Genomic DNA, 27427 nt, shown 5'->3' on the forward strand with positions numbered 1-27427 from the left:
TATGAAAAAATGACATATTTCAAGTGTAATGCAATTTACCTACGAAATAAAAAATATTTTTGTTTGTTTGTTTGATATAACGGCGGACTAGTCGCGGTGCAATCGCTCGTGTAGGTGGCGCAGTACGTGGATATAGTCATGGTTGACAACTAGAAGCGACTACAAATCGAACAGAGTGGGTCACTGTCCTGCGTTGGATACAAGCGAGCGGTCCCACAACAATAAAGCAAATTAATGTCATCGCATGCCCTACGATTTACGAACTGATTTCACCCTATCAATATCGTAATATTTAACCGGGAAAGCTTGATAAGATAAACAGCTTTGTGTGGCGTGAAGCAGATCGTCAACTTTTTCAAATATATGCAATGATCGGGTACAACGGGTAACACATAAAGAAACAGAGACAGAATTTTATAGGTTCCGTACCCAAAAGGTAACCAACTGGGACCCCATTACTAAAACTCCGCTTTCGTCCATCTGTTCATCGGTCAATATGGCGATTCTAACCAGTTTGACATTATATATATATATATATTATATTGTCACTTAATGACAGGCATGCAAAATAAAAATATGTAAAAATTATTAAATAAAAAAAAGCTGTTCATTTCATTTTCACGAGATAGCAATAATTTTGCTATAACGTAAACCAAAATCTTGTAGGAGTTAGCCAATAGCGTGAGTGGCGCAGTAAGTAGAACCGCTGAATCCCACCACATTTGATCTTCGCCCGCCACGTTTTCAGTTATCTAATTAGGGACTACGCGTACTTATTCAGCTCTTTTCAGCTTTTGTCCATAGAAAATAACAATTTTGTATGGAGACGTGTACGCGTCGATTCAGCTTTCTGCGTACATTCTGCTTTCGCGGCAAACCAGCATCAAATGAGGATAAATGTGTTTTTATTATGCGAATGCTATAGAGAGCGTTCGGCGCTCTTCCGCCGCGTACATCGCTGTTCGCCATCGAGTGCGGCGGAACAGCTCTTTACAGGGTTGGTTCGCGACTCCTTGTCGACAAGTTGCGACCTGTATTGTTCCTGCATTGATTTGACGTAATCATTATGCACGCAAAGATTAAAGAGTGCAGACGTGATTTAAAGTTCCGTACGCGGCTGATAGAAGCAGAGCCTGTATAAGTGTGACCATCAAAATCGTTCAGCGAAACGCGAAAGGAGCTGAATAAGTGCGCGTAGTCCCTTAATATGTACGTTTATTCGACGCTCCGAGGTGTCCACGCAGACATAGGCTGCGATCAACTATAGAGCATACTTAGATTGAAATTTGATGAAACGCGAACTTAACTTTTGCATTTGGACTGTCTTAGCTTAAGCTCAGCATAACTTCAGCTGTCATATGACTATTGACCAGTGCACAAGATGCCGTCTAGATTATGGGTACCACAACGGCGCCTATTTCTGCCGTGAAGCAGAAATGTGAAAAAATTACTGCGCCGTAGCTAGTGAAATAACTGGGCAAATGAGACTTAACATCTTACGTCTGAAGGTGACGAGCACAATTGTAGTGCCGCTCAGAATTTTTGGGTTATTCAAGAATCCTGAGCGGCACTGCATTGTAATTGGCAGGGCGTATCAATTACCATCAGTTGAACGTCCTGCTCGTCTCGTCCCTTATTTTCATAAAAAAAAGACTATAAAAAAATTCTAAGATTATGCTAAGCTTACACTCAGCTAAGTTTCACGTAAGTAAAGTCTCAGCAAAGTAGGTACGCTCTATAGATCTTAGCCTTAGTTGCGTGAATCACAAGACAATCTAGTAGTTTCCATAGATACTAAGACATCCAATAATTAATCTTTTAACCTTTTACAACAAATTTTGTATTCAACTACAGTACTTTTAATAATTATGAACTCATCCGTTTCGCTTCGTGAAGCGTAATAACATAACTCGTTATCCAGATGTTTCCATAACTCAGTTTTTGCTTACATCAGTATTCTAAAGCAGCTCTAAAGAAATTCATGTTAAAGTTAAAAAACACACACACACATACTTCAAATTAATTTTTGATGAAAACATAATAAGTATATGGAAAGTGAGCGGCATTTTTATAATAGATATACGAAAGTTAATAACGTAATTATGTGCCTAATTAAATTAGGATTATATTCTACGCTTCTGAATTCTGAATGTTGTGGATTTAATTGCATAGAAGTACACACGTCTTTCAATAGGTACCAGAGGAATCTCAGGAGCGTAGCTGGCTTTTTATTTTATTACTAGCTGACCCAGCAAACGTTGTATTGCCGATATTAAAATCGCGATACAAAAGTAACTGTTGATCGTAGATGGGTGAAAATTTGAAATTGTATGTATTTCATAATCAAACAAATTAAAAAAAAATGTCAAAAAAATAAAAATTTCGTGTGGACATTAAGGGGGATGAAAAATAGATGTTGTCCGATTCTCAGACCTACGCAATATGCACTCAAAATTTCATGAGAATCGGTCAAGCCGTTTCGGAGGAGTTCAATGTTTAACACCATGACACGAGAATTTTATATATTAGATTTAGGGAAGAAGAAGAAGACAAACAAATGTAATCAACAAACGTTTTACGTGCGAGTTTCGCTGATCGCTCAAGATCCCTCTCAGCGTCTATATGCCAACGCGTTTATTTGTTTTCACCATGACTTTATTGGACCTAGTTAATAGTAAATTTAACGGTTTTTTTATATTATATACACACCATACACACTGGATATAGATTATAGACGAACAAATAATGTAAGAGAGAAGAACATTATATCTAACAGAGATACAACAACATAGAATTGGAAAGCGAATATATTGTTACTGTAACAGATTTTGATTAAAAAGTCGTAAACAGTCAGCCACGCTCGCAATTAGCTCCTTAGTATTTTGAATTAAAGCACAGAATGACGAATCAAAAATTCAAAACCGATCTCTCAACTCGCCTACTTAATACGCAAGTACAAAAGTCTATGATATGACTGACTTTCATTATTGAATCTTTATAGTTATAAAACTTGTTGAAAAAATCTCAGCACTTCGCTAAAACAGCAATTATAACATGCGCTAAAATGTGATTCTAAATGATAAATGAAAGTTTAACATACCACTTCTGCTCTCTGGTCTGCGAAATGGAAACATTCAGAGAAAGTACACACTCGCAAATCATATTAAAATGTGCACTCGCTAATGAATTATTATTAAGAGTGTGTATTTTCAAATGAAAACTTCTTTAAGTGCGCTGAGCATGTTACTTTGTGAGTATTTAATTAGACTGAGCTGTCACGATTGGCTGTAAAAATCTCTCGGCTCGTTCAGATAAAGTCGGCTCGAATCGCTTCGAAGGGAACGCTTATTAAGTCACAGCAAATTAACCAGAGTAATTCATCAAAAATTATAATGAACTAGCCGTTCCCACCCGCTTTTTAAATTTAAAAGGAAATAAATTAATGAAAGAACGTTGGAATTCGTGAAATAAGTAGCCATAAACCATCTAGGATGTATCGAATGGTGGTAGTTTCATGTCTATACGATCAGTGGTTTAGGCGTGATTAAGCCTCAAACAATGACCAGTTTCATTATATTATATATAGACTAGCTGACCCAGCGTATAAAAATCGCGATACAAAAATAGGTGTTGATCGTAGAGAATATAAGGGACCAGACGAGCCGGACGTTCAGCTGATGGTAATTGATACGCCCTGACCAATGCAGTGCCGCTCAGTATTCTTGAAAGACCCAAAAATTCTGAGCGGCACTACAACTCCGATAAAATAATAAACCTTGCCTGTTTTCATTGGTTGTCTAGCAGCTAGGGGCTCTCTAGATATATAAAATATCTCAGGGTTATGGATTTTCTATAAAATGACCAACGCTTTGTGACCAGTTAATGGGGCCTTAGTTTTAGGAAATACTTGTATCATTGTTTCCGCTGACCGACATGTTTAAACTTGTTTCTGTTATCAACAAAATTGAAGCAACATGGTATTAAAATATTTACATTGTCTGTCGAACTGTTAAACCTCGCGCATATGAACAGGAACGAATACTTGTTAGATCTGCGTTATGTCACCAGACAGTAAATTTTTGTTTGTGTGTCTGTTTGCTCTAGGACGATAATCTCAGAAATGACGGAACGGATTTACATGCAGTCGTAACTGATTCATTGCGCAAGCTCTTCATTACATTTACTGTGTTATTAATAAACACGAAGTAAATAAAGATATAATTCCAAATTTAAAATTTTTGTCTTTATCTTACCTTTACCACTACATAATTACATGAAGTAATTTTAAAATTGGAGTAACTTTTAATATAACAGAAAGTGTTTGTTTCATTCCAATTGGTTCTCAAACAAAAATGTTAAGTTTATTAAAATAATAAGCCATAAAGGCCAAAGTTGCATAATTGTACACCAAGTTGTACTTAAAATAGAATATACAACCTAGGCCAAAGAAATAGTATTTGGAATGACTTTCTGTTGTCACTTGTCGGTTTGCCTCTGCCTTCAAATCAAATCATTTTTATTTGCAAGATAAGGTAATCTAGTCTCAAAAACAGCTGATATTTATATATAAATATATATACAAGCTGTCTTATAAACGCGAAGTAGCTCCAAGTTAAAAATTACTTCTCCCTGTCATGTTATTCTGATTAGAAAAAAGTTTTAAATTCGGAGTAACTTTACTTTGCACCCGCAGTGTTGCGGGTTCACTTTATTCAAATCGGTTCACAGAAATCATTGATTAAGAATCTCCGCGACTAAAGTCGCAGGACGCAGAAGTAGGTAATTAATTAATTATTAATGGGCCGATTACGTGCTCTTGGATAGAGAGGATACTCCGTGTCGAGCAACGGATTATCCGTTTCTTAGGAACACTGCAATTATGTATTACAGTTCAGTATTCTGGGTGATATAATGAAATATTTACCTCAATTTTAATACCAAATAATGTATATTATTTTGGCTTACTCAAACAAGAATTCGTATTATATATAAATAGAGAGATATGTTAAGTATTACTTAACTGACATAATTAGTTGTTTTCTTTATAGCGAGACATAATATTTAGTAAGATATTAACACGTTTCAATGATTCTGTCAGACATTTAAATTAAACGAAATGCGATGAATGGATCCTTAAATAAATTCTCCCCCAAATCCGTCCATTGTAGCTGTGAATTCGAACCTGCTAGCCCCTCAGTCATAAATATTCCTGTCCCGCTTCCACACATGCACCTAGCCCTAGTGCCTATATCGTTTCATGAATCACCCTTGTCGTTTACATCCTACCATAATAATTAAATATTTACGTTCTCACAAACCGACCAAAATTTATAAATACCCTCGAAAATATAAAACAGTCATTGCACAAACAAAGCTATTGTTTCCGATCAATTACTTACAGTGAATTATTATCAAATAAATTTAATTATTGTCAATCAGTGACACTAGATATTGTATTTACATTCAAATATCAACTCGTATGAGATAAACATGTCTTACCTTTAAAAGTTACTAAATAATGAGTGACATTCCGTTGATCAAAATAAACACAATTAATAAACAGAACATCCTGTAAAGGGCACGATATTTTTGTAAACACAACACGGACACTTAGACACAGAGAGAAAGAACATCGAAAGTACACTTCATAATGAGAATGGCAAAGCTCAAACACGAAACGTTTAAAGTAGACAGGAGACGTCCGTTCCCCACGGAGGTGTAACGGAGACTGCATCAGGCGTCCATTGACGGCAGCTTGAGGGGCGAGGTGAAGCGGGGCGGGTCGGGCTACAGCGCGGTTGGAGGCGTCAAGCCAACCAGAGCCTTCTGAAGCCCTAGTCATTTTTGGAGAGAAGTTATTATTATTTTATTTATTTAGAGCATTTACAACACAAACCAAGATACTAGGACACATAAATTTCAGGATAGAAGCCTGTAGATTTTTGTGAAAATAAATTGAATGTTTTATGTTATACTAAACGATACTGAGTAATTTGAAAAAAAAAAACATAGGAACCGAAAATAAAAATTACTGAATAGTTTATTATTGATTTGATTATAAACATAATATGTATTAATGAATAATGTTTGTTTTCGCAATAATTAATTTTAAAATTCGATAATAATGCCACGACTGGTAAAGAAACTTAAATGTTAGGATGGTTGGTGTCTTTATATTCAAATAAGAAAGAGAACTGAATTCCGCACCCTATTGGTTTGGTGATAGACCATATACCTACTTGCTTTTATATCAAGCAAATGGGTGTGGGTTCAATTTCTTCTATGAACATAGCACATTTTTCCCCTAGGCCATTAATGATGTTCGTAAGATGATTCTGATGCCATACTAGAGCAAGGCTATATGGCATGCCTCATTGGCAGACTTACTGTCGAGTCTTCTTGTGCCCAATGAGGAAGGTGGTGATTGGAAAACCTCTCGGGAAGCCTTCTTACTCGATCAAAGAACTCGCCAACTGCCAGATTTACCACCTAGCCTCCCTTCCTCTCAATAGCAGCCGTAAGAAGATGTACTTATATACATATCGTGATACTAGAAGATACGAACTCAACTAGAATACTCAACCGATCTGCCATGTACTGCGTATTAGATATACCTACCAAGAGCTGGTGGTTTAAGATGCTCTCCAAGTTTTTAACAAACTATTATCTTGTATCTTGGGTAGCGGTCCCTGCACCGTTGTGTGATAAGAAACGTACATAAGCTGACGATACCATGATATCTACCAACTGTAGGATGTGTAGATAAGCCCAGTAGGGTTTGATAATTGACGACACTGAGACTATTTTTAAACGTGCGTTGTAAAAACGCCCAAGTGTGGTCGAAATCATGCTCGAAAGGTTTCGTACCACGTTTCTTTTAAATACTTTTGTAAAATAACTATTTTTAATTAATTTGCAAAGAGGCCTTTCGTAACGTTTTCTAACGTAATTAAATATATAATATCAACAGTTCGGCACTTTGCAATCATACTTCTAGGTGAAAAATAGGGTTAGAGTCCTATTTTGATAAATAATATTTTTTTATAAATATTATATTGCATTTGTAAATATTTCGTCCACTAATTATAGTCTAATTTTGTATTCATTTGTAACAAAGAACGTAAATTGAAAAATTACTTTTTATACATAAATGCTGACCCGACTTAATAGTTTTAAAAATACGCTTTTATAGAAAATTTAACGAAAAAATGAAAAATAAGTAATAGTTTAAAAAAACAAAAAAGCAAATTCAACAAAAAATAGAAAATAAATTTAAATTGAAAATAGTGTAAAAAAATATATTTTATTGTAAAAAAAGCGTGGGGTGTAGAAGAATTATTATTCTAATAATATCTTAAAAAGCATTATTTTTGAAACGGAGTGTTGGGGCCATGGCTTATTTATGTACGTGGTACAGACTTAGGTCCGTATTTCAGGACACTGAATAAGAAATCAGTGATAAAGTGTCTTACGTCACTGTCTTCATAACCTTGCATAAAAGAGACAATATACACTAATTGATACCGGTCTACGTATTGAGACTACACGAATACGAGCCTTAAGCTTACACTCATAAATACTAGTGAAATCTACTAGCCAACATGCTTAGTCATAAGAGCGAGAATCGTTTAATGAATAGTGAATATATTTGGATGCACTGACGCTGATTCATAAACCGCATCGTAAAATTGGATCAACTAGTCACTTAGTTAATCACTTGTATTATAATTTAATTGTTTGGGTAATAACGCCCAAACGGAAATACAATGATGCAAATAAAGTTTCTAGCTCTCGATGAAGCGAAATGAATTATATAGTTTTCGTTTCAGTAAAACTGAAAGCTCGTGTTACATAATCTTGAGCGTGTCATTAAAAGCGGAAAAAAATAAACATGATTGACGGTGATACAGAGATATTTGAAAGTTCAACCTTTTTCCGGTTAATTAAAAACATATATGAAGCATAATTATTGATGCTTTATTTGTTTTTTTAAAATAGTTATGGTCATTTTGAATGGAAGAGGAAGAAAACGAGCATAATTTGACTAGTAATAATTACACTCCATCTAAACCTAACACTAGAGGAATCACAAGAGCGTTCCCGACCTAATAATTGTCGAATAAACGTTCAAATGTATCCGTAAACCGAAAACTAATTGATACGTGGCAGGCGAGTATCGAACTGGAGGCACTGTCATCATCAGCCGGAAGACGTCCACAGCTGGACAAAGGCCTCCCCCAAAGATCTCCACGACAAGCGGTCCTGTGCTTCCTTCGTCCGATGATTCCGGCGATCTTTACCAGATCGTCGGTCCATCTTGTGGGGGGTCTACCAACACCGCGTCTTCCGGTACGTGGCCATCTGTCCGTCGAACTATGTGCCCTGCCCTCTGCCACTACAGTTTCGCAATTATTTGGGCTATGTTGGTGACTTTGGATGGCCTGCGGATCTCTTCATTTCTGATTCGATCACGCAGGGTAACTCCGAGCATAGCCCTCTCCATCGGAGGCACTGTGGTGTGAGTATATAGTTCTACCTATTGCGCCTTTTGAAGTTTTATAAATAACGTCAGTAAGAATTCTCTTTTAATCTTGGTGGTTAATCTAGAACTAGAATAACCTTATGTTATTTATATATTAATTTTTCTTAAGTATTTACTTTAAAAAGTCCGTAAGTTTGTTCGTGATCATAAAGGTCTTGTTACGTGAGAGTGATACATAAATATTTTAATAAAGTTTCAATTAAGAGAAAATAAATAAAAATTAACTTGACATATTAGTAAATCATTCAGCGTTATTGACTCACGGTCATTAAGAGTTAGTTAACATCTGACGCAGATGGAATAGAGGGCGACGGTAATAAATATCTTCTTGTCACATCAGGGTGCATAGACGCGAGCGTTGGTTTGTTTGTGAATGCGTATTTTGGGGGCCTGTTAGTCTTTATATGCGTGAGTATCATGCTACTGACGGACAGTGGCTTCGATGACAGTAGGTGTTTTTACACAAATGAACCAATTTTTTTTTCAAATTAATACATAATTGTTTCTAGGAGTATATATGAACTTATTACCTACCTTTTGGACAACGACTTGGCCTATGACGAAACACTTTTTTTATAGAGTTTTTAAAATATATTTGAAGATGTATGCAAAGATTCTCGTTATTATTTTTACAACTATGGCTATTCTTACTTTAGCGTGCAAGTCTCTCGCCAATTCTACCCATGTACTTCGACTTCTTATCAGAGCCCTGGAGACATGACATATTTTATAGTTCGCTGGTATTTACATCCGTAGATACCACCGCTTCGTCCCAAGCCTAGCTAGCCTAGATAGCACTCCTACTTTCGGCGTGAGGCCATTCCGCAGGAGCGGTAAACCCAAGGTTGTGACCAATAGGCACCGAGGAGGATGGAATGAAGAATTCCACACTCAGGAGTCATATATTAGAAACAGCGCCAGCCGCGGCATCTGGATAGTTCAGCGAAAAACAGATCTGCCTCCACGAGTAGGATGCAATTTCTTTAACTAAGGTATTTAAAAAGTACATCTTGTTATATTGTACGAAAGTATAGAAACCTTTATTTGTGGAATAAATTGCAAGGGTTCGAACTCGCACGTAAGCGGTTTTATGATATCCCAAATGTGAGCATAATTAGTAGATATAGCTGAGTAGAATCCGACATTTCGTTCTCATTTTTACACGCTTTTTATTAGCTTCACCTGTTTGTTTGTAACCGACTCCTTTGGGCGCGATTTTGACCCACCACTTTAATCTGCCAGATTTTGTTTAAACTTCGTAGATTTCCGAGGACCGCCGACAATACCTTAATTTGATAAAATTATTCCACTTTTCAATTTGCAAAATAAGGTTTGTATTAATTTTCAAAATAATTTTTCTATTTTTTAGTTCGGTTTTCTATAAAAATCGTAATTTTTAGGTTTTTTTAACTACTATTCATTTAACTGTTTATTAAGATATAACCGACTAAACAGTGACACATAAGCTTGTTTATAGAAAAAGCTACGAATGGACAAAACAAACGCCGAATGATCTTTAAGATTGTGATAATAGCGTTCATGCTGTGCAGATTTAAATAGTTTTCGGACCGACAAAGAGAAGCAATAAAAGTATACGAGAACCTCTGCCGGGGGCCACAAACGTGCCGATTCTCCAAATTGGTTTCTGGTGACACTTTGTAAGTAAACAAAAAAAATTCAATATGTGCGGTAACGGCCATAAACTCACCGAATTCGAAATATAAGGACTATATCATATCTATATTTTTATTACAAGTTCAGCTCACGTTGCCAATAAATATCGTCAGATGTTCAGATTATAGGCACTGAATAAATTGCATGCAATTATGCTTAAAAATTACACATTATAATTATCCAAATGTTTTGACTTTTCTTTAAACAATTCGACACGTGTCGAATCACACTCGTCTCTTGCCTGAGTTTGGCGAGCCAACATCTCCTGACGATGCCTCGTGTAGAGGCGAAACACGTGTCAAATTGTTTAAAGAAAAAGATTTGCAGAATTAGCAGTAAGGAAAACTCAAAACATTTGGATAATTTAGAATTTTCGCAAAGTAACGCCTACTTCAATAAATTTTCACATTATATTTACAGTTTTGGTACATTTTAAGTTTATTTACTTGATTCCTTAAAATTGATTCTTTTCGAATAGTTTTTGAAGTCAATTAAAGCACGACTACCGCCCCGGAAACAACATATGGTGCGCGTTAGAGGAGTAGGAACGCTGCAAGAAACACCCCCAGTATTCTTTTTTGAATCTTATTAGTGTTCCAAAAACGGGACCCCTAACAGATTCGTCATGTCTGTCTGTCTGCCTGTCCGTCCGTATGTTACAGCCACAACCGGAACTATAAGAACTATACCGTTGAAACTTGGTAAGTAGATATACTCTGTGAACCGCATTAAGATTTTGACACAAAAGTAAAAAAAAGAACAATCAATATTGAGAGATCACAATATTTGGAACTAAAGCTAAAAAAAAAATTTTCATTAAACCCATAGGTACGTGTGGCGTATATCGGCGTCTTATTTAAAAGAGTTTTCTTTGGGTATCTCTCGGGTGCAAAGCCCTAACAACGCACAGTAATATTATATTCACCGAACAGAACAGCACGTGCCCGGTGCTTTCCCCACTGTCTTACAGGGTGGCAACCGAAGCCATTGAACACATGTGGTGCAAGCTTCAAGTAAACGAACACAACTGTTACAAGAAACATGTCTTACTCGCCATATGCTCCATAACATCTAAGGCCTCTGTTTGTTTTGTTTAAAATTTACTTAAGTACATTGACAAATCAAAATTGGTCAAGATTTTTTTTAATGATAATAAGGCTGGACGTTCTGCTCATGGTAATAGATACGCCGTACCCATTAAAATACAATGCCGCTCAGAGTTCTAGAAAGACCCAAAAATTCTGAGCGGCACTCGTCACCTTGAGACATAAGATGTTAAGTCTCATTTGCCCAGTAATTTCACTAGCTACGGCGCCCTTCAGATCGAAACACAGTAATACTTACACATTACTGCTTCATGGCAAAAATAGGCACCGTTGTGGTACCCATAATATAGCCGGCATCGGTCATTATATTATATTATATGGGTCTGGTCATCTTTAAGCCAGTGTGTTAAGCCTGTGGTAGTTAAGTGAAAATTTGTGCTAGAATTGAGGTTATCTTATTCCCAATCCTAAATATGCTAAGTGGGTGTCCTTTTTGTAACATTTTCTTTGTATTTTGTTATTTTATTTATGTATATATTATTATGATAGTAATTTGTCATACTTAGATCATTTATACGTCTAGATAGACCGTTACAGCTGTGAAAACTTCGAAAAAAATTTTGTTTGATCGTTAATCTCTATTTTAACCTTTTAAGCACACTAAAGTAATAAACTTTTTTTTATTTAAAAGGAGGACAAACAAGCGTACGGGTCATCTGGTGTTAAGTGATCACCGCCGCCCACATTCTCTTACAACGCCAGAGGAATCACAGGAGCGTTGCCATCCCTTAAGGAAGGTGTCGTATCGTCCCGGAAACACCGCACAAGGAAGCTCATTATACAGCTTTGTATTACGTCTAAGAAAGCTCCTTGAAAACCGCACTGTGGATGACCGCCACACATCCAGATGGTGGGGATGATATCCTAACTTGTGGCGTGTCGTGCGAAGGTGAAATTCGGCGGCAGAAATCAGGTGAAAAGGCTCTTAGGAACACTCCCCGTGATAAATGCGGTAGAACCTGGCCTGGTTTCGGTTTTCTAGTAGCAAGAGGCTCTATCTAAAAAAATAATTTATCGATGTAAATAAATAAATGCATACTAAAAAGAAATACAGTAAAACATTATTACAAACTCTACATTCAAATTGTGATAACATTCAAGTGAGTAAAGAATATAACAATAGAAATACGAAATATGTTAGTTCAATGTACCTACTCAGCTTTAAGGTATGTATTAAGGTGTCTAGACGATTTATAGGACACTAGTGATAGCTGGAGTGATGATGGTATTAAATCACAGAAATATAAAAGCAGGCAATATATAAAAAAGAACTGGCTGGCTTTACTTAACGAATATTACTATCTTTATATATATAATTCTTGTGTGCGTGTGTATGTCACTGAACTCCTAGACGGCTGGACCGATTCTAATGAAACTTTCTGTGTGTATTCAGGTGGATTCGAGAATGGTTTAGATTCACAATTGAACTACCTCCTAAACGGCTGGACCAATTTTGATGATTTTTTTTCTTTGTTTCAGTGAATTTGAGATTGGTTTAGATTCTCGATTCCGTCCATATAATATAATTCTCCTGCTCATGTGTATGTTAGTGAACTCCTCCTAACGGCTAGACCGATTTTTCAAACTTTTTTTTACTTTTATATTTATAATATGAAGGTTCTTGTTTGTTTGAAAGCGCTAATCACTGGAGCATAAAGTTTGAGAGCACTTCGAGCATAAATTACCATAAATATTTAAAAAGAAAATAATCTGTATATATAAAAATGAATTGCTGTTCGTTAGTCTCGCTAAAACTCGAGACCGATTTGGCTAATTTTGGTCTTGAATTATTTGTGGAAGTCCAGAGAAGGTTTAAAAGGTGAATAAATAGGAAAATGCTGCTAAATTAAATAAAAACAACAAATTTGTTGTTCCTTTGATTTCTATGAGAGAATTTATTGACGCACGGTTGACAGTTCTGCTGTGAAACAAATTCATTACGACAGCAGGGTGCATATTTTACGAAGTAATTTTTGATGTTATGATATATTATTGACAAATTCATATAAAAACATTATTTTATTTATTATAAACATAACAACGTCTGTCGCGGCAGCTAGTATAAAATAAAAAAATCTTAATAATAAAATATTAAAACTCTTGTCAATCACAGTGTCTAATTATTGTCATTTTATCGTCTATCTATTTTCAATACGCGCTTATAATAAAATTGCAATAAAGAAAAAACTTACATTGAATATATTTTAAAAGAAAGAAAGAAAAACAGATTTGCTGTGTATTAATAGAGCCGACGAGGTACCGATTTTCTGTCCGTTTGTCCAGGCAAAAAGCAAAACTACTGAATTGATTTAAGTCAAAATTGGATGAATTTTAATAAGAATTCGGGGGCAACATATAGGCTGCATATTATCACGCTAGTGATGCAGACTTTTTTAAACTCCACGACGTATGGCGCAGCAGTTAAGTGAACATTTCTTTCGTATTTCGTACCCAAAGGGTACCTAATTTAGACTCCCCTGTTCGTCGCCTATCTGTCAGCGGTCTAAAATCACAATAATTGGAAAGCTGTAAGTTTTTTATGCCAATACGGGACGAGACGTGCAGGACGTTCAACTGATGGCAATTGATACGCCCTGCCCATTACAATGCAGTCAATGATATGTTAACTCTCATTTTGTCCAGTAATTTCACTAGCTACGGCGCCCTTCAGACCGAAACAAAGTAATGCTTACTCATGACTGCTTCACGGCAGAAATAGGCGCCGCGCCGTTTGACAGAGAATACTATTGCACGGTGTTTCCATTGCTACTCTGTGCTATTGCTGATATTACAAAAAAAATTTAACAAAAAAACAACCGCCTTCAAAAACACTATTCCAAAACAATATATTATATAATGTGCACTAAAAAGTAGAAAAATAATTGCGTATTTTTATACAATCTAATTAATTAATCTTATTCTAGTTACGATTATTGTAATTTTTGGAATCGGTGTCCTTCCGCCGCAACCCGCTCTCGCCTCTCGCCTCCTCACGACTCAAGCACATCTCACCTATAACTATGTATGTAGTGATAAACCTATCTTGGGATGACACCGACTACAAAAATTACAGTAATCGTAACTAGAATAAGTTTAATTAATTGGATTGTATAAAAATACGCAATTATTTTTATATTTTTTAGTGCATATAATATATATATTGTTTATGTTATTAATTGTATATATTGTTCGGAATAGTGTTTTTGAAGGCGGTTGTTTTTTTGTTATTTTTTTTTTATTTTATGATTTTTAGTGAATTTGAAGTACACTAACTAACAATTTGTCTAAATATGTGTAAATATACTAAACTTTTCAATGCAGCAATGAACGTAAGCACTTTGCAATTTGATTACAGACAGTGTTCCGTTACTTTGTCACTGATTCCGTAATCAGAACCTAACCAAACTCTCACCAAACTATCTTTGAAGTATATGCATTCCTAAGAATCATCGAAATCGGTTGGCGCGATATTGAGTTATTCGTATATTTATCATCTACTTTGCTATACGTATGTATAGCAAAAATTAAGACTTTTATGGTTTTCTCATGGATTCCAATGGTTCTGGACCAAATTACAATGGGACCACTCAGGAAGCATCAGTTTTCAAATAAAAACAGAATTATCAAAATCAGTTCACCCAGTCGAAAGTTTTGGGGTAACAAACATAAAAAAAGATACCGACGAATTGAGGACCTCCTCCTTTTTTGAAGTCGGTTAAAAATAAAATAAAATAATAAATGTATTATTTTATTTGTTATGTTATTCATGTTGCATTAAATAATCAGCAAGATATTAGCAACGCTTCGACGTACATGAAGAGAGTTGTCAAACTTCAAGTCTTTCGTTCCGGATATTATTTTCTTTATACCTCGAATAGAATATTTTAATAATAAGGAACTTCGTTCCTATCCGGTGTCCCACGACACCACACGGTTTTTTTTTTAAATGCTAGACAGTCTTATGACTCGTTTTCGAGATCGAATTATATCTAACTATTACTTACAACTTTAAAGTTTTAATGAACAGTGAACACTCAGACGATACACATAATACTTAATAGGTTGTTACATCATAATCATAACTACCAAATAATAATAAAATTTTAGTCATCTGTTTAATGTCACTGTTCTTATCAAGCTGACCCAAAATTGTTTTGAGACGAGTACACAATATTAATTTGCTTTGATGGCACAACACTTGATTTGTTAAACAAAAATAAACTTATACAAACAGACAGTTAATACATAATAGTTATCATTTAGTTATAATTAACATAGGTAATACTGAGGAGTGTCACGACCCATATAGCCCAGTCGTTAGTGACCCTGCCAAGTGAGCTAGAGGTCTCGGGTTCGAATCCCGGTGCGTGCAAATATTTATCTGATGAATATTGATGTTTGTTTCCGAGTCAGGAATTGTTGTATTGTCTTGTTGAAATTATTTAGGAAAACCTTTACGATCGAATGCTACTCCTTCTATTTCCTTTAGTTGTTACCCCTAAAAATCTGTGGATCCATACTGTGGAACTACTCTGGGAGTATATACGTCGTAGTATAAACGATAATAACTGAGATTTGGTCAATTCCCTATAAAGAACAACACGATTTTATCATTTTTCTAAACAAACCTATTGATTTGATCAAATGCCAGGGTTGGTGAAATGACAATGCGTGACGCGACTAGAACAACTTAGGATGTAAAAGCGAGCGAAGCGAGCATCACACTTGAGTGATACTCCAACCTGGACAGGTTAGGTGGAATGGGTTGGCGGGCCATGCCACCACATTCCTCCACCCATTCGTGTTTTTTTTAATAATATGGGCCCTGCGAAGGCTTCTACTTGGCCTTTAGAGAAACTTTTATTTTTTTTGAGGTTAGGTTACATTAATTTGATTTTTAAGAGACTGGTTCGTTACCTTTTGATGGCAGTGGGGGAATGAGCCAGGGGACAGAGGACATCATATGTTTTGTTGATCTACAACGAACTTTATTTCAGTACAAATGCCCCTTACAAAATGGTTGTTCTCCTTTTCTCACTAACACTTGTTCGTAAAATTATTACATTAATTATTAAATTACCAGGGCGAAAAGTAAACAAAAATTTAAGAAAGTGCAAAATTAAATACATAGCACGAAGAAGATAAATTTCATGGAAAGAGTCTGTGATCGATAGCTTTAAGCTATCCCCTACAAATTACCGAGTAATCTCGGGCGGTAATTACTCAATTTGTTGGAGACAGGGCGAGACGAGACGGTATTGGCAAAAGATACTCCAACTGTAATATACACCTTGATACAGCATATTAGCTGAGTAACCTCTACTAAAGCCTGGGCACTTTAGGTACCTGTACCTTATATTCCGTTTGATTTAAATCATAACATGGTTAAGCGATCGATATCAAATAACATAATTGATTGATTGGGAATATAAGTAATTAAAGTAGTTCTATATTATCATGGAGTTAAACAGTGCTATTCGTGTTTCATTTTAATTGAATTAAACCGTTCATTTAAAAATTTAGTTTTTTATTATTTTATAGGCATTTGTACATTTCTTTAATCAGTAGGATTTTTGGCACAGAGGATAATATTTTTTGTTTCGTTGTAATCAAAAGCAAATAAGCAAAAAAAACGACTACACACAAATTTTAACAAATATTTATTTAATTAGAATAATTTTTAACCAGAAAAAAATATTTTGCCGAATCCCATAGATTTACTATCTACGGACCTATCCTGCCTATGAAGAAAAAGATTTAAATTTTAAAAGTAGATTTTATATCGTCAGGTATGAAACCCTACATGGGCGATGGTGATGACTTGAATAATGGCTTCTAGGAAGGAAATTCCCTCAGATATTTTTTTTTATTTTTTTTTTTCACGACCCACGGGCAACAGCGTCAATAACTATTAATATAAAGCGATAGTTTAATATTCAATTTTAAAGCTGTCTAAGATTCAAAAACTTAAAGACAACTTCAAACAACTAAGCTAAGCAGACTTAAGATTCTCACGTCACTCGTTCCAACACCAGAATTAATTAAGCAATAGCAATTACTTTATTCTAATTATTATAGTTCAATATGAGTGTATTTCATTAATAAACAAATAAATATACTTTATAAGGTACTATAGCACTACCTATATAAATATATAGTAATACTAGCTGACCCAGCAAACGTTGTATTGCCGATATTAAAATCGCGATACAAAAGTAACTGTTGATCGTAGATGGGTGAAAATTTGAAGTTGTATGTATTTCATAATCAAACAAATTAAAAAAAATGTCAAAAAAATTAAAAAAAAAAAATCCATTCTTAACATTTAGGGGGATGAAAAATAGATGTTGTCCGATTCTCAGACCTACCCAATATGCACTCAAAATTTCATGAGAATCGGTCATGCCGTTTCGGAGGAGTTCAATGTTTAACACCATGACACGAGAATTTTATATATTAGATTCCCAAAATTTTATTTCAATGGGCCGTCATAAATGTAAATTTAAACTCGAAATAAGAGGGGTGTGTGTGGGATGTTAAAATTAATAATTGTACAAAATCTAAGTCGTCTTTAGAGTCTGATGTAAAAGCTTGAGATCCCAGAGTGATATTTCTTATTTAGTTTTACTTGTACTATTACATATTCTTTGGTATATATGATATAGCGGCTAAATATGAATATCTAGCTGATACGAGTGCGAGCCAAACAACTCCGCAAAATATATTTTGTAGTCAGCCCATGCTTAAGCATTAGCTAATGAATTACATTAAATGTTTTACAGTTTGTTTATTTAACTAATTCTAACAAGGTAAAGACTAATACGAACACAAAGTATTTATACATTGACAAGAACAATATTTGCGACACCACGTGTCAATGTCACGTTAAGTGATGTGTCAGTTATCGACGATAATAATAAAGAAACAAACAAAATCGAGACAAGAAAAGGTACAATTTTTATGTCAGATTGATAAATATAAATACACCAAAAAATACTTTGGGTCTGCCTACTGAGTATCAAACAATTATCGTTTTTATGCCTACTTTTATATAAGAGGGGGCAAACGGCCAAGAGGCTTACGGGATGAGGAGAGGTGAGGCAACCGCCCATGGACATCCGCAACAACAGGTGTCAAGAAATACGTTGCCGGCCTTTAAGGTGGTAGTATGCTTTTTTCTTGAAGGTCCCTAAGTCGTAACTGTTCGGGAAAACCGCAGCCGGTGATTGATTCCACAAAGTGCCTGTGCGAGGCAAGAAATTTCTTGCAAAACGCGCGGTTGTGGAATGCCAGATGTCAACGTGATGCGGGTTTTACTTTGCACGTAATGTCCGGTGTTGGAATACTCTAAGGACTCCCCGTGATAAATGCCGTAGAAGATGCAGAGAGAACCCACATCTCTACACAATGCAAAAAAATCAAACCGATCGAAGATGACTTGATCGTCGATGATTCGAGCCGTTCTTCGTTGTATGAGTTTAAATGGAAGAAGCTGGTCCTGGGGAGCACCTGGTACATGTGAGGCCGAATTTGCGCCTTATAAAGTTGCAGGCCGTGGCTTATAGTGAAGTACTGTCTCGTCTTATTGAGTACTCCAATCTTTTTAGAGGCCAATTTGGCCTTCTTCTCCAAGTGACCACGGAACTGAACGTCACTCGATATATCGAAGCCAAGTAGAGACTTTTTAGTGGTGAACTTTGCAAAGCATAGTCTCGATTTCAGACACAAGTTTGTTCCAGTTCTCGTCGACGCTAACTCGGGACATGTTGGCACGGCTGGTGTAGGAAGCAATTCCTGTGCTGTCGTCTGTACAGCAATGAATACTGCTGATTTGCAGCATATCATTGATATGCAGAAGAAACAGTGCACGCAGCCTTGCGGGACACCAGCGTTTACGGGTTTTAAGTCGGAGCATGCACCGTTGATAACAACCTTGATGCTCCGATCGGCCAAAAAATTTGCACAACTTCTCGGGAAGCCCATAGGATGGCCTGCTACTCGGCTTGATCAAGTATGTAATATGTACGTTGGGCAAAGTATACATATGCTGCTATAAAACATTCCCAGAAAACTTACTTACTTTTATTATAAAATTCAAAAGAATGGTTACTATAAAAATAATTACTTTATAATACCAGGCCATTTCATAAATTATGAAATGGAAAACCATAACATGATATCTCATGTCAAATTAATATTTAATAACGCGCTTAATTCCTTGCGCCTTCTCTTCTGTGGAGTTTCGATTTCCGGCAATCAATAGGTGATGCTACAAAAATATAAAAAATTTTGTAAAAATATTTGAATTTCGAATACATAAAATATGTGACGCGCCGAGAATACACCCGTGTATTAAGATTTAATGGACATTAAAAGGCATCAGCTAATTTCCAAATCGGACGCGACCTATATCCTACACGCGAACGACTATTTCCAGACAACAGAAAGGTACGAGTATGTCAGGTAGCTTTTAAAATAACTCCTAAAGCCAGCATTATCTACGTTTCACATTCAGCTGTGCATTAGCGTTTTGGTACTATACGCGTGTGTTTATGGCTACCACAAATAGCACACTGTTCTTTATTAATGACTGTTTTAAAAACAAGGACTCGGTTTATATTGTTAATTGTTATTTATTTGTAACTCCAGAGCTCAATAGTTGAATTACTGTTTTGTTTTTTTTTTTTTAACTTGAAAGGGTATTTCTGGGGCCAGAAATAAATATTGTTTTTTTTTGTATATTTCACAATAATTCCAGAATTATCACACAGGAAATGTAATTTCATGAAGATTAATTGATGAATATAAAGCTAGAAATTTCCAGCAGGACTTCTATATTCAAAGTGTCTACTGTTTTTTACCTTGTTTGAAATACAGGTGCGAAGTCAGTATTTCTGTTCTTAAAATTTACATGCATAGGCACTCTGGTCTTTCTAGCGAGAAACATGTTACGAGCAAGGCTTGGAGACCAAAAAATAATATATAAAATCTTGTAGATAGTGATAGTAAACGTGCTCTGACGCAATGACGCGCCATGTTACTATAAAAATTATAACTTAGTGTAAGTAGGTACCCTTATTTTTTCTCAAAAAAAATTATACGAATAGGCACACTGGTCTGTCTAGCGAGAAAATGTTGCGAGCAAAGCTTGGAAACCAAAAAAAAAGGATCTTGTAAATAGTGAGTCTAGTAATCGTGCTCTCATGCAATGACGCGCTGTGTTACTATAAAAATTTTAACTTAAAAGAGTAAGTACCTTTTCAAACTAGAGTTTGGTACTGGCCTGTATACCGGGGGGTATGCAGCGGTGTATCACACCCACATTTCACCGGCTATATTTCTAGAATCCATGTAATGGGGGCGAGCCCATTGTCGTAATTTCAGGACCTGTCTTTGAATCGTGACTCCATAATGGCATAATTTCCACCATTGCTCCATAATTGCACTGATTATTTATCAGTGCAATTATTAACCTTTAAAAATAACATGTATACAATGTGTACATTAACCGCTAGTTCCAGAAAGTATCCTTAAAGTTAATGTTTCATTAAATATAATCCCGTCACTTTCTTTTCCACTTTGACAGTCAAAGGTGCAGCATGTGATATATTAAAAACAATAACTGTAGGGATGCGTTCTAGAACAAGCTGTAAAACTTTTAAACATGATCCCTAACATGCCTGAAATATTTTTTAATCCATCAAAAATAACAGGGTGCGAAGTAGGCAAAACCGAAAATTGGACATCAATTGAACAAAGGCTGCAGATACAGTGTTGCAGACGGGATGCAAATAACAAAAATCAATATCGGACGGACGCCGCCAAACTTGCACAAAATTAATTCTGCTTTTAAACGTGCCTTACTAATGAAACTGTAAATATTCGCAAATCTTTTATGGTTGGAAACTTCCGGAAAGCTTCTATGATACCTCTGGTGTTATAATAGAATTTAAGCAGCACTTTTTATGAGGTGCTCGTATGTCCTCCTCTTTGATCATTTCACCATAAGTCTACATAGGTTCAGAAGATGAGATCGTGTCGCATAAAATAACGGCGAACTGTTAGCCTCTATTCTCTGATCTCTCTCCCCGCTCGCTCAGTATCCGTCACGCGTTATAAGTCAACGTCGTTCGCCGCTAAATAGGTTGTGTCGATAAAATTACGAGTTGTACAACCAAACTGTATAAACGCTGTTTAAAAACGTAAATTAAAACTAAAACTCTAAAAGTAAAAAAAAACTATAGTTTCCCATTTTGTATGTTTATTTTACAAATATGTCGGAGATGCGTTTCTATTGAAGGATAATACGATAAATATAGGACTATGTTTTTCTTATGAAAATAAGGGACGAGACGAACAGTACGTTCAGCTGATGGTAATTGATACGCCCTGCCCATAACAATGTAGTGCCGCTTAGTATTATTGAAAAACCCAAAAATTCTGAGCGGCACTACAACTGCGCTCGTCACCTTGAGACATAAGTTGTCAAGTCTCATTTGCCCAGTAATTTCACTAGCTACGGCGCCCATCAGACCGAAATAAAGTAATGCTTACACATTACTGCTTTACGGCAGAAATAGGCACCGTTGTAGTATCCATAATCTAGCCGGTATCCGGTGCAAAGGAGCCTCCCACTGGTAAAAATGTATATAATATATTAGAAGAAAACGATTTACAAATGCCTTCTTAATTCTCAGAAGACTCTCGGCTACTCGATACAATAGACGATCTGACATCCGTTATGGGACGTGATATGTCTACAATAACTTACTCGTTAACTTTAACATGTGATTGAAACAAAAGAAATTTATAAAATAGATTGTAGATTAAGGCTTATGTGCGAATGGGTTAGTTGAGACCAGGGGTTAAAACAATAGTAACTTAGTACTGCGATAGGTCTGACGAGAATAAATAGGTACTTTAACATTGTATAATTTGAACAGAAATACAAATACAATTTTTTTTTTTATTTTGTCTCAAAAGAAAAACGTATTATACAAAAAAGCCATGTACATGCTACTATATACTCATAATACCTACTACACAACATTATACATCACAACCTTTAGATACATTAAGAAGAAGCCTATATACTTAAGTTTGGTAGGTGCATCTAGACAAGTAGGTACGAAGTGTTTATTGGTAGGACTTCTTAAAGAACCTAGGCACATACAGACAGTAGGTTTTATGTGAAGCAGACATAAAAGCCAGCCTTCCCAGAAAATTGATATTTTGCTGGAGTGGTAGGTATGTAGTCTACATTATGACAACAATCTACTAATACATGGCTGAGCTCTAACTCCTAACTAAGTTTCCCTGTGTTTAGGATATTAGTACTCCCCGTGTATCGGTCTGTTATTCCATAGTTCAAGAATGTGAATAAATCATACTCATACAGTAGGTGCAATACGCTCTGCATGGTGAGCCTATTGCTAATTGCCGGTTTGTCTATCGTCAACACCTAACTAGTGTTTAAGTCACATATAAATTTTTTGAAAATAAAATTTTATGAACGATGCGGGTTTCGAACCCACGACCTCCGGCGTTCCGTGCCGGTGCTCTAACCAACTGAGCTAACCGTTCGAGTACCGCCTCGTTATAAAATTCTGTTTGCTTTGTTCAACTCTCAGGTTGTGGCGGTACTCGAACGGTTAGCTCAGTTCGTTAGAGCACCGGCACGGAACGCCGGAGGTCGTGTGTTCGAATCCCGCATCGTTCGTAAAATTTTGTTTTTCAAATTTTATTTGTGTATTAATCCTAGAAGTGAGAGTTATCACTTTAAAAACATAACAAGTGTTTAAGTCCTTTATGTTCTTTAATTTCAATTTAGCTACAACGATTGTTAATAAATATTAAATAAAATACATAATGTACATGTCGGGGTTATGTTTTTTAATGCGATGCAGTGAGTAATCGAAATTACTCACTGTATGTGTATTCATTGTGGAAATCGGAAATGGAGCGCAGCAAAGACACGAGACATCTATTGCAAGCTAGAATCGAAGTTAGCCTAACTAGGCGCTATCATGGTAACGACGGACTAATTTATGGTGGATTAGTAATGGTCAAATATTTTGACTATTGCATCCATTTTTGATCAATTAGTTTCGTTAACAAGATATTAGAAATTGATTCAATGTCCTTAAGTGTGAATTTACTTTGGTTCGGCAGTCTTTGTATATTATTCCTTTTTTAAACTAGGTTTTATATATTTCTCTGAGCGTTTAATTCAGTGTAGTAAGTTATGTTGTTATTGTAATTTTAACAAATTATATATAACGAACGAATACAAGCATTTATTACAAGCTAGCGAAAAAAGTGCTTCACTCGATTGTATGAATCGTGCAGTCATTGAATGATTGACCGATGACGGCTATAATCTTGTAAAAAAAAGGAGACTCCCCCCCTTATTCATAATTGTCTGTTAACTTAAAGCATTGCTAATTCTCACTCTGTCTTCTTCTATTGACCTAAGTCAGAATGAGAAAAAACACTCCTTAGCGGCTGGTTTAAGTTAGCCGACCATTATGAATAAGGGGGTCCAACTTCAACCGAAATCCACTACGTCATAAGCAACCGTTCGCTTTCAAACTTAGCCGGATTATACTTCGTCACCAATCACCATACTGTAATTACTAATAATAATAATTCAAACTTATGTCAAATGACTGCACGTTTCATACTAAACTAACTTTTAAATTTTTACTTAGGCAGTCCGCCTCTTACTACGTTGTACTACAAAGAGGATGTTAATACTAACATCCTCTTTGACTTATTCATAGTCTGTCAAATTTGTAATTTTGACAGTTCATTGTAGGGATGAGGTAGTGTATAATCGATGAATCTATTAGTTTAATAGTGTTATAGAATTTGCGATGGATTAGTTGCAAGTTTATTATGTATGGATTTGGAATTCTAAACAATTTCTCATTTACGATAGTAAAAACGATCATCTTTCATCTTTTCATCACACTCCGGTGGGATCCCAACCATATACCGAGGCAAGCCCTAGATTGGAACCCTCAAGGAAAACGCAAACGTGGCCGTCCAAAGCAAACCTGGCGGCGGATTGTCATTGACGAAGCGAAGGACATCGGAAAGACCTGGAGTGAAATTAAGAGATGCTCAGGACCGATCGCGAAGGAGATGCACTGTAGATGCCCTCTGCCTCAGCTGGGGGATACAGGAATTTGATCGTCGTTAATCGATAGTAAAAGCCACGACACGAAAAATGATTTCGTCTTGTGCATATTTTTATTCGATCACATTATTTATTAGAACACATGCGAGTTGAAATATTTTTTGTTGAAGGGCTCTAAAGGTGAAATAAAACTAGTTATATTGATTGTTAATTCTTGTTCACAAACTCTGTCAAAGTGGACATCTGGCCCCGAGTAAATTTGACCGTCTATAAGCATATTTCAGGTTGTGTAGTGTATGCTATTCATCAAGAACCAGTTGATATTCAAATTAATAATCTTTATAATATATGGGCTGAGAGTAGATGACCCTTTTGCCCTGAGACCCATAGTGGGTCAACAGGTTCACTTGAGCACCAGGCGGCGACGCAGACACTTTTAACTCATCCACTCACTTAGACTAGAGGCTTCATATACTTAGTTTTATATCAGACATAGGTACGATATAACATAAGACGTTTTATGAACATGTTAAGTCTTTATCTTCTGAAAAGATATCCTTTAATAAATTATTTTGGCACACGCAGATGATTACGCAGCCTAACAGTGACGATGATCTGAATGGGAATATATATATATACGCTTTGCCCATTACAATGTAGTGCCGCTCTGGATTCTTGAAAAACCCCAAAAATCCTGAGCGGCATTACAATTGCGCTCGTCACCTTGAGACATAAGATGTTAAGTCTAATTTGCCCAGTAATTTCACTAGCTACGGCGCCCTTCAAACCGAAACACATCAATGCTTACACATTACTGCTTCAAGGCAGAAATAGGCGCCGTTGTGGTACCCATAATCTAGCCGGCATCCTGTGCAAAGGAGCCTCTCACTAGTAATTATAAAACTATTTAATTCGATTCCCCTTCTTCGTACTACGCCATAAATTCTGAGTGGTGGTGGAATAATTGAAAAAAAAATGTTATTTTTTGTGTGGTAAAGAGGTGTTAATAATAAATAAATAGCATCGGGTTACTAAGGACCGTTTAGAATTATTATTTACTTAAGTTATTCATATTAAAGTAAAACACAAGTGGCGCATTATCATTCCGGTGATGGGTGCAGGTGATAACCTATTATGGAATAATCAAGGCTCGAAAGTTGATGAATGATTAAAAATAATCATCTAAAACTAAATAAAAATCCACAAGCTTTTCAACAAAAACTCAACAAAAATCTGAAATTTTAAAATATATATTTAATTTAAAAAAATATACGCTAACAACAAGCAACAGAAAAACTTTAAAACTCAAAGCAAATTGATAATAAAAAGGTCAAGTACTTGATGAAAAAAAAAATTAACTTTGTTTATTGATAAGTTTTTAAGAAAAGTTTTAATAGTCGTTATAACGTTCGACGTTAAGTAGGTAAAGTTAAGAACTTTTACGATATCTTTTCGAAATCACTTTAGCAAACTTTTGAATATAGTATACGTCATAGGATAATTGGACATAATTCCAGTAAAACGTACCAAACCACAATTGAGTTAAGAACACAAAACTGATCACGTGATTCATATTAACTGACTGACAAAAAATGGCAGCCCTACTGGTGACAGTAGGGCTGCCATTTTTTGATCTTTAAATGACATCATGACTTAGTAGCCCAACTCACATGTATGGAATACACTAATATTTATTAAAATTTAGTAACGTTTTTCAGGAACTACGTCCAATTATCGAAGCTGAAATGGTTATACTTATCATAAGCCTAAGGATATAATTATATCAAATTACTTTTTTTTTATGAAAATAAGAGACGGGACGAGCAGGACGTTCAGCTGATGGAAATTGATACAATATACAATACAATATAATACAGTGCAGTCGCTCAGGATTCTTGAAAAACCCGAAAATTCAAAGCCGCACTACAATTGCGCTCGTCATTTTGAGACGTAGGATGTTAAGTCTCATTTGCCCAATAATTTTACTAGCTACGGCTTCCTTCAGACCGAAACAGAAATGTTTACACATTACTGCTTCACGACAGAAATAGGCGCCGCTGTGATACCCATAATCTAGCCGGCATCCTGTGGAAAGGAGCCTCCCACTGGTAATAATTCGACTTCAACGGAATAATTTTTATTATTATTCGTACATGGCGCTACAATGGTGACATAAAATGAACAGACGGGTAGAACTACTTAAACTAAATATTTCAAATATTTCAAATTTTCAAACAAAAAAATTATATTTTCATGTACCAAAATTTTTAACATCCGTACGTGGTCACACAAGCGGGCACGAAGTAGTTGTCAATGCCTCACTAGCGCTAGATATAATTATGTATGTACGTATTGTTAACTTCTGATGAAATCTAAAATTATCATAGTATACCTAAACGTTTTATATATTAAGGCGAGGTTTTCCCAACACTGGGCAAAAAGTGCTCGAACGTATATATCTATAGCGTTAGATATACGTTCGACGCGGGCATGGCTGAGACACCAGCCGAGCGATGCGGGTCAATGACCCTACCCCGGAAGGACCGCGTAATATTTTATAAAACTTATAGTTGCGCAAGAGTACGAAATGCTGTGATATTTTCATGCATTTTGAAGTGAAACTTCTTTAGAAGCATGAGGGTAAATTTTTTACAAATGAAACGGAATAGAGCGTCACGGAAATATGAGGCGTCGCGTTTGGTTTATTACGAAAAAAATTAATATAAAATAATTCACAAAGCGAATTGATAACGACGACGAATATTTATAAATATAAATAACTATCGAATAAAATAAGTTTTGTGTTTATAGCCATCATAGTTTTATCATAATATTAAACAATTCATATAAAAAAGCCTATTTTTCAAAAAATAAATCTATCGAGTTTTTTTTGCGTAATCGTGTTTTCGAAACTGCAATAATTTAGATAAAGAAATGAAGATAAACATGTCAAAAAATTGGAAC

The 27427-nt window shown here is 35.6% G+C and overlaps 1 protein-coding gene across 6 annotated transcripts in view; it reads right to left on the minus strand.

Annotated features, from left to right (window-relative positions):
* The window catches only part of LOC126968756 (tyrosine-protein kinase Src64B), a 123663-nt gene that overhangs the window by 74691 nt on the left and 21545 nt on the right, over positions 1-27427 (minus strand). For 4 of the 6 annotated variants that reach the window (XM_050813888.1, XM_050813898.1, XM_050813872.1 and 1 more), the window contains exon 1: positions 5500-5720. The exons of the other annotated variants lie outside the window; for them this stretch is intronic. The gene's annotated coding sequence lies outside the window, so the exon portion shown is untranslated. Of the gene's footprint in view, positions 1-5499; positions 5721-27427 lie in introns of those variants that run through there. 6 annotated transcript variants of the gene reach the window in all.

Source organism: Leptidea sinapis, chromosome 1, assembly GCF_905404315.1.
Source record: "Leptidea sinapis chromosome 1, ilLepSina1.1, whole genome shotgun sequence".
NCBI lineage: Eukaryota > Metazoa > Arthropoda > Insecta > Lepidoptera > Pieridae > Leptidea > Leptidea sinapis.